The sequence below is a fragment of the Carlito syrichta genome, unplaced genomic scaffold (assembly GCF_000164805.1).
Source record: "Carlito syrichta isolate Samal-C Ts95f unplaced genomic scaffold, Tarsius_syrichta-2.0.1 Scaffold303990, whole genome shotgun sequence".
NCBI lineage: Eukaryota > Metazoa > Chordata > Mammalia > Primates > Tarsiidae > Carlito > Carlito syrichta.
In genome coordinates, this window is record NW_007248086.1 from 317266 (window position 1) to 325957 (window position 8692).

The following is an 8692-nucleotide window of genomic DNA, read 5'->3' on the forward strand; positions in this document are numbered from 1 at the left end:
GATCGCTGACTCTGAAAATAATCATTCAACAACTTTGCATTAAGTCCCAATTAGAGGCTGGATGTTGTATTTGATGGAAATTAGTCAAATGTGTTCCCTATCCTGAAGGAGCTTACAGGAGCTTACAGGCCAGGGAAAGGCAGTTTGTGGACACCACACTGGTAAGTGTAGCACATGACTGAAGATCTAACAGGGAGACCTGCCCCCAAAGGATCCAGGCACAGCCCTCCAATTATGTTGATTCCAAAGTGTTGAAGGGGAGATCAATAGATTCCCAGCCCTAGGAAAGATCTTCAAAGCCACCGAGAACTTGTATGTTTGTTTTCAATTAAACACTTTCCTAAAATAAGTTTTCTTCTGGATTCAAGGTTTTACATGAAAGAGGTTCTAAAACTATTCACTGGAATCCCCTTCATAGCTAAAAGGATGATTAGCTCTACCTGGCAGAACATACCATTCAAAATCAGTATGATTGCATTTGTTTTCTATTGCTGCTGTAACAAATTACCACAAATGTGGTGACTTCACACAATTTTATTATCTCTGCCAGGTGTAGTGGCTCATGCCTGTAATCCCAGCACGTTGGGAGGTGGAGGAGAGAGGATTGTCTGAGACCAGCCTGGGCAACATAGTGAGGCCTGTTTCTACAATAAATCAAAAAATTAGCTAGGCATGCTGGTGTGCACTTATAGTTCCAGCTACTTGGAAGGCTGAGGTGAAAGGATTGCCTGAGCCAAACTGATCGAGGCTGTAGTAGTCCTGAGCATGTCACAGCACTCCAGCCTGGACAACAGAAAGAGACTCTGACTAAAAAGTAAAATAAAAAATTATTATGTTTCTGAAGGTCAGAAGACTGACATCAGCTAAAATAAATGTAAGGGCAGCGCTGTGTTTTTTGTTTTTGTTTTTAGAGGCATTTTCTACTTTCAAAGTCAGCAAAAATAGTGGGTAGATTCCTTCTCACATTTCAACACTCTGGCTTTCTCTTCTGTTTCCCTCTTCTCCATTTAGGAAACTTTGTGATTACGTTGGACACACCTGGATAATCCAGGATAATTTCTCTACTTTAAAGTCAACTGATTGGTAACCTTAATCCCATCTGCAAACTTAATTCTTCTTTACCATATCATATAACACATTCACAGTCTTCTGGAACTAGGCATCTCTGGGGGCATGATCCTGCCAACCACGATAATATGGTCATAATTATTTGGCATGCTGACCTGTCCTACTGTCATGCTCTGCTGTGCAGAATTTAGAGTTGTGAGCATGTATCCCTGTTAGTAGAAGCATCTGGCCCTTCCATTTGATGAGGCCTCTGATTAATCTTTTTTCCATTCTGATACCTCTTTTCTCTTGTTAGGGATTCCTTCCAGTTTCATCAACATACAACTTCATTTTTATTTCCCAATCTATTTGCTTTGTTCCTAAATAATTTGTCAACTTTTTTATGATTTCAAAAATTCTCACCACTGTTCAGTCATTTTTATACTTCTTGGAACTTTTGATTTTTGAATAAATAAATGCTCACATATACATCAAACTCTTTATTATGATAATGATGATGTTTGGAGACAGCATCTCACTCTGTCACCCAGGCTGGAGTGCAGGGCAGAATCACAGCTCACTGCAGTCACCACCTCCTGGACTCAAGTGATCCTACCTCAGCCTTTCCAGTAGCTAGGATGGCAGGCACCGCCACCATGCCTGGCTAATGTTTTTTTGTTTGTAGAGACTGGGAAAATTTTTTTTTGCACTCTGGCAAATTCAAAATCAGTGACATGTTTGAAACTACGTCTTATAAAATTTCTCAGCTCAAATTTTAAAAGATATAGTAAGTTCTAAATACATACAATTCACATATATAGTCTTTTCCTTCTGGTCGATGTCAACATCGACCTGAGTAGGCATGGCCTTTGCAAGAATGAGCATAGGAAAGCCATGCTCTACCAAACTATGCATAACTGAGTGTCCTATGCATAGATGACAAAGACCTTTCTTCCTAACATAATTGACCTTTACACTTGATGAGTAATGATCACATAAAGAACACACCCAACTGAAGCTTGGAGAAATATATCATTGACTTACTCAACCATTCCACAAATACTAATGCAAGCTGTTTGCATGTTTGTGCCTTAGTATCAGGGCCATGTGCTGCCTGTGCTCTATCTGATTTCAAGGAAGAGAGACAGTAAGGCACAGTTTACCATAATTAAAGATGTTCAACTTGTTTATCTTTTTTTTCCCTATTTTTGAGTCAGGGTCTCACTCTATTACCCAGGGAATATAGTGGCATGATCACTACTCTCCAGAGCCTTGGCCTCCTAGGCTCAGGCAATCTTTCTGTCTCAGTCTCCACCATGCCTGGCTAATTTAAGACTGTTTTTTTTTTGAGGACACAATGTCTCACTATGCTTCCTAGGCTGGTCTCGAACTACTTGGTTCAAGTGATCCTCCTACCTCAGCCTCCCAAAGTGCTGGGATAGCAGATATAAGCCACCACACCCAGCCTTGTTTTTCTTTAAAATGTAAGTACTCGGGTATAAAGAAAAAAGGAAACCAGTGTAAACACTTCCATAGAGCCTGCACCCAGGGCAAATCAGTCTGACCTCATATGTATTGATTGACATACTGTATAGATGTAAAATTGACTTTTATAACCTAGTTATCATGAAACGCCATACTAGTCCATGTTTCCTACTTGCTACTTGAGTACCCTTGCATTTACCCTTTACACTCCTCTGACTGGACTTCTGCATGTGCAAATTTCCACTAAGAGCAAATTTCTCTACCACATGGGTTCTGCTTCCTGTTGTCCTCCTGGGGTCTCTCTGCTCATGGCCATGAGTGCTTGAACAGCTCCACAAATCTCCAGTTTGAATTTGTTGTGAAAGAAGATCTGAGTGGTTCCGTTGGTCACCATCCTGCATGTCGTATCCATACCGGGTAGAACTTTCTTGTTAGGACTTTAAAATGAACAGTTGGAACCTTCTGGCCCATCCTACCTTAGGACTTCATTGTATGAGAGAAAAATTAATGCTTTTATTGCTTAAACCACTTCAAGCTGGAATTTGCACTTATTTGCAATCAAACTCATCCCTCTGGTCTAATACTATTTTTATAGTTAAGCCTTCTTTATTCAGGACCACCTGAGTGTGAGTTGTCCTAGGGAGATCATATAAAAAGTAGAATAAAACTGTACTTGTGAAAGCTCTTGTGTTCAATATTAACGCAAGGCTGGGCAATTAGTACTACCCAAGCATCCTCAGAGAGAAGGAGGGAGGCTCAAGGGAGGCTTAAATAATCAAGAAGTGCTGGAGAAGTTGCTTCTTATGAAACTACCTAACGTTTGCTGGAGCTGGGGCTCTCTGGTGGTTCACACTGAACCCTGCCTCTGGGTGAATCCCTTCAGCTGAAGAGTCTACCCATTCTGAAGTTATATTCCCGTCAATGCAGCTTCTGACCTTTATCCAGGAAACAGAATTCTTGCTAAAAATGGTCTCCTGGCAGCTTCTGCGTTGCAGGCAGGGGGATGTCATGTTTGGTCTGCAGTTAATAAAGAGCAGTTTAACTTGGGGCTGTGGCCATGGAGTTCAGAGGTTAACAACCAGGTAGCAGCTTATCGTTCTCCAGCTGGGTGGTGCTGCTCTTGCTAGACCTTCCTTCCCACCCAGGACCCTAGCTCTTTCCCTGTCTCTGGGTTTGGAGCCTTGCTTCTGGAGCTTGCTTCCATCAGAGGTGGTTGGTTGCTCCTATCTGTAATGGTTAATTTTATGGCTCAGCTTGGCTAGGCCATGGTGCCGAGATGTTTGATCAAACACAGTCTATATGCTGCTGTGAAGGAACTTTTTATTTTTAAATTTATTAATTCATGTATTTGTTAATTTAGAGGCAGCGTCTCACTCTGTCACACAGGCTTGAGTGCAGTGGGACGGTAACAGTTCATTGCCTCTTCTAATTACTGAGTTTAGGCAATCCCTCTGCGTTAGTCTGAGTAGCTGGGACTACAGGTGTGTGCCACCATTATGCCCGGCTAAGTTTTTGATTTTTTTGTAGAGACGAGGTCTCACTGTTGCCCAGACTGGTCTTGAGCTCCTGGACTCAAGAAGGTTTAACAGTCGGATCACAAGCTGTGAAACTGTGACAGTTTTCTCGGCTTGCACTTCTGTCCCTTCCCCTGCTCATCCACTGGGCTCTTGCCCCAGAAACTTTTTTTTTTTTTTTTGGAGTTGGGGGTCTCACGCTGTCATCCAGTCTGGAGTAAAGTGACATAATCACAACTCACACAGCCTCGACCTCCTGGGCTCAGGTGATCCTTCCCCCTCAGCCTCCAAGTTGCCTGGTCTATAGGTGCGTATCCTGCTGCTCAGCTAATTTTTTGATTTTTTTGTACAGTTTTTGCTACGTTGCCCAGGCTGGACTTGATCTCCTGGGCTCAAGCAGTCCTGGGCTTCCTAAAGTGCTAGGATTACAGGTGTGAACCTTTTTAGACACAATTAACATTAAATCAGTTGACTTTGAGTAAAGTAGTTGCCTTCCACAGCGCAGGTGGGCCTCATGCAATCCATCGAGGGCCTTCAGGGAAAAAGGCTGAGATTCTCCTAAGGAGTAAATTCTGCCTCACGCAGCCATCGGACTTGAGCTGCATCTACTCTTCTGAGTCTCCAGCCTGCCAGCCTGCCCTGCAAATTTGAGACTTGCCAGCCCCCACAATTGAGTGAGCCAGTTCCTTAAAATAAATCCCTCTCTCTCTCTCCCCACTCTGTCTATAGATAGATATAGATATAGATAGATGAGATAGAGATAGAAGAGATAGTTATAGATGTAGACATAGATATAGACATAGAGATATCCTCTTGGTTCTGGAGAACTCTGACTAACACACCATTAAGGACTTTTTTTTTTTTTGGCCTTGCTCTGTCACCCAGGCTGGAGTGTGCAGTGATACAGTTATGATTTACCACAGCCTTGACCTCCAGGTGGATTCAGATGATCCTTACACCTCAGCCTCTCACATTGCTGGGACTATAGGCATGCACCACCATGCCTAGCTAGTTTTTGTATTTTTTGTAGAGACGAGGTCTCACTATGTTGCCCAGGCCGGTCTCGAACTCCCGGGCTCAAGCCAGTCTCCCGCCTCAGCTCCCAAAGTGCCAGGACATTTTTCTTCTTAAAATCGTATTTAACCATAGTCTAACCATGAGGAAAACATCAAACAAACTAAAATTGATGGCTATTCTATAAACCATCCTACCTACACACCTCAAAACTTTCAAGGTCATCAAAAACCAGGAAAGTCGGAGCAACTATTACAGCCAAAGGAGCATAAGGAGATGTGACAGCTAAATGAATCCCGGATGGGATCCTGGGCCAAAAAAGGACATTAAGGAAAAACTAAGAAAATCTCAGTAAAGTATGGTTAATATAAGTAACCATAAGTAAAAATAGTTAATAATAATGTGTCAGTATTGGTGCATTCATTATGATAAATAAATCATAATCACATACAAGTTTAAAAATAGAGATACATGTGGGTATATGAGAACTCTGTGCTATCTTTGCAACTTTTCTGTAAATCTAAAACTATTCTAAAATAAAAATTTCTAAAATTAATCAATTCATTTATTTATTGAGTCAGGGTCTCACTCTGTCACCCAGGCTGGAGTGCAGTGGCACAATTATGGCCACTGCAGCCTCCACCAGCTGGGCTCAGGCGATCTTTCTGCCTTAGTCTTCCAAGTAGCTAAAACTACAGGCACACGCCATCATGCCTGGCTAATATTTTTGATTTATTGTAGAGATGAGATCTTGCTCATTTTCCCAGGTTGGTCTCAAACCCCTGGCCTCAGGGAATCTGAGCTTCTGCCTCCCAAAGTGCTGGGATTACAGGCTTGAGCCACCATGCCCAGCCTAAAATATATTTATTACTTTACTTTTCATACATGTGTTTTGTTCTACAAATGTGTACTCAACCCTTGCTGTTAACCAGACATGAAACCATGTGGTACTACAGTGGTGAAAGAAATGAACAAAGGGCCTACCACCCAGGAGCTTACAGTCAGCAAGAGACATTGACCAAGGAGGCACATGGGTAAATCTGATTCTGCTGTGTAAGGAAGGCATAGAGGCATAGGACAGGTGTTCTTCCAGATAAGGTGGAGCAGAAAGGACCTTCCAAGGAATTTTAATATGGGAGGGAGCCACCAGCCAAAGATGATGAGACAGAGGCAGGGATGCTCAGGGACATTGGTCCAGGCAGATGTGTGGCCTTAGTGCAGAGCTTGCCTTGTGGGAAAAATTGGAAGAAAGCCATGGCTAGTGGAGCACAGAGATGAAAAGAAGCAGACAGGGGTGAGAGTGCAGGTCACTTTTCTGAGTTCAGAATGTTTGTTCCCCTGCAACAGGAAACCATCCTAAAGTGGCACAATCTGATATATAAATTATACATTCTTTATTGAAATTTTAGAAAATACAGAAAAGAATAAAGAAAAAAATCATCCATAGTCCCTCTGCTTTGAAATAACATTTAACCTGTTGGCATAGTTCCCGCCATCTTTTTATCAAATTGATATTCTTGCTTTTTGTACAAAAAAAAAATAAAAAAATTATGTTATGCGTATTTTTCCATAACCTAAAATAGTCCACAAAATCATCTGTCTGCATAATACTCCAATGCATAACTATGCCACATCTTATTCATTCCCTTACTTTAATGTTTTCTTTTGTGTTGCCATTGTAAATGACATAAGGATTGGCCCTCTTGTATGTAAAACCTTTCTGTGTAAGGTAATGTCACTATGGTCACTGTTAGCTCTGCTTGATGAAATTCTGGAAGCACATTTTTACGCATAATTAAATGTGCCATTAAATAACCCCCAACAACTGGACCAGCTTCATGTTTAGTCCCCAAATCTCATTTCCTGAGGCCACATGCATATAGCCATGGCAAAGTCCATGTGAGCAATTTTTCTGTGACCAGAAGCTTAATTACTTTGTAAATGCTATAAACATTACAAACATATTTTCTAAAGCTAGCAAAAGACATTAACATTTTCTGCAGAAGAGTAATGCCCGGAGTTTTCTTATAATTGTCTTCATTTCTATTATCCTTGCTCTAATGATGCCATTTCTTTTTTGCTCGTGCTACTATTTCATTTGTGAAGAAATAATTTTGTCATTTTGGGACATCCAATATAAATAAATGAACTCAAATGTTCTGACAGGATGCATCTATCTGTCAATGCTGTGGATGGATGACGGGGGAGGGAAGGAGAAGGCAGAGGTTGTGACTCTGGCAGCCCTTTAGGGACATCGGCCATGCTGGCATCACTCTGTCTGATGTTAATATCATGAATGATGGTGTACTTGATGTGGAAACCAGAGACATTCTCCACTGAAACTTGCCCATTGTCTAAAAGCTAAGGCAGGTCAAATTGGTAAGAAAAAAACACTTCACAGCAAAACTTTCAGTGCCACAGGTGAGGCCAACCTCCCACTCGAGACTCCACTCAGCTCACAGCACAAAGTGGCTGGAGTGGCTGACTGCTCACAGAAGGCTGCAGGGGCCATGTCTTGGGCAACTCAAGAGCGGCTGCCTCAGCCCTGCTGCCAGGGTTCATTGAAGGAAGAAGTCTACATGTGGGACACAGTGACTTGTTCTCATACAGCTGCTCAGATTTTTATTTTTTTTTTCAAATTTGCATGCAGGTAAATCACACCATGTAAACTTTATCAATATGTGGAGTACTTTATAAACATGGGAATAATTAAAACACCTATTTAAAATGTCCTCATGTGTGTGTTTTAATTATTTGAGGAAAAAAACTTGATTTTTTCAAATTTTTAGAGTGAACTTTTTTTTTTTTTGAGTTGGAGTCTCACTCTGTCACCCAAACTGGAGTACAGTGGCATGCTCCTGGCCACCGCAGCCTTGACCTGCTGGGCTCCAGCGATCCTTCTGCTTCAGTCTTCCAAGTAGCCGGAATTATAGGTGCACGCTGCCATGCCTGGCTAGTTTTTGATTTATTGTAGAGATGATGTCTTGCCAACTTGCCAAGGTGGGTCTCAAACCCACGGGCTCAGACAATCCACTCGCCTCATCCTCCCAAAGTGCTGGGATTACAGGCTGAGCCACCGAGCCCGGCCTAGAGTGAACTTTTAAAGGAAAAATGTTTCTTTCGATTTGGAGCACTTTTTCTCTTTTTTTTTTCTTTCTTTCTTTCTTTTTTTTTTTTTTTTTTTTTGGAGATAGGGTCTCATTCTATCACCCAGAGTGCAGTGGCACCATCCCAGCAATACCAGAACTGCAGCTGCAACCTCCTAGGCTCAACTGATCCTTCCACCTCAGCCTCCCAAATAGCTGGGATGATGGGCATGCACCACTGTGTCTAGCTAATTTTAGTATTTTTGTAAAGACAAGGTCTCACTCTGTTGCCCAGGCTGGTCTTGAACCCCTGGACTCAAGTAATTCTCCTGCCTTGGCCTCCCAAATTGCTGGGATTACAAGCGTGAGCCATCATGCGTGGCCACTTTTTCTGTTTTTCTAAATCCCTATTTACAAATAAAATGAATAAAGGAAACAAGCATTTCTTTCTTTGAAGACTAAATGAATGTCAACCTCATGTTGAGAGGTTGATTATCAAATGACAAATACTAACTTTGCAAATGTTTATCTCATTCAAATGAGTGA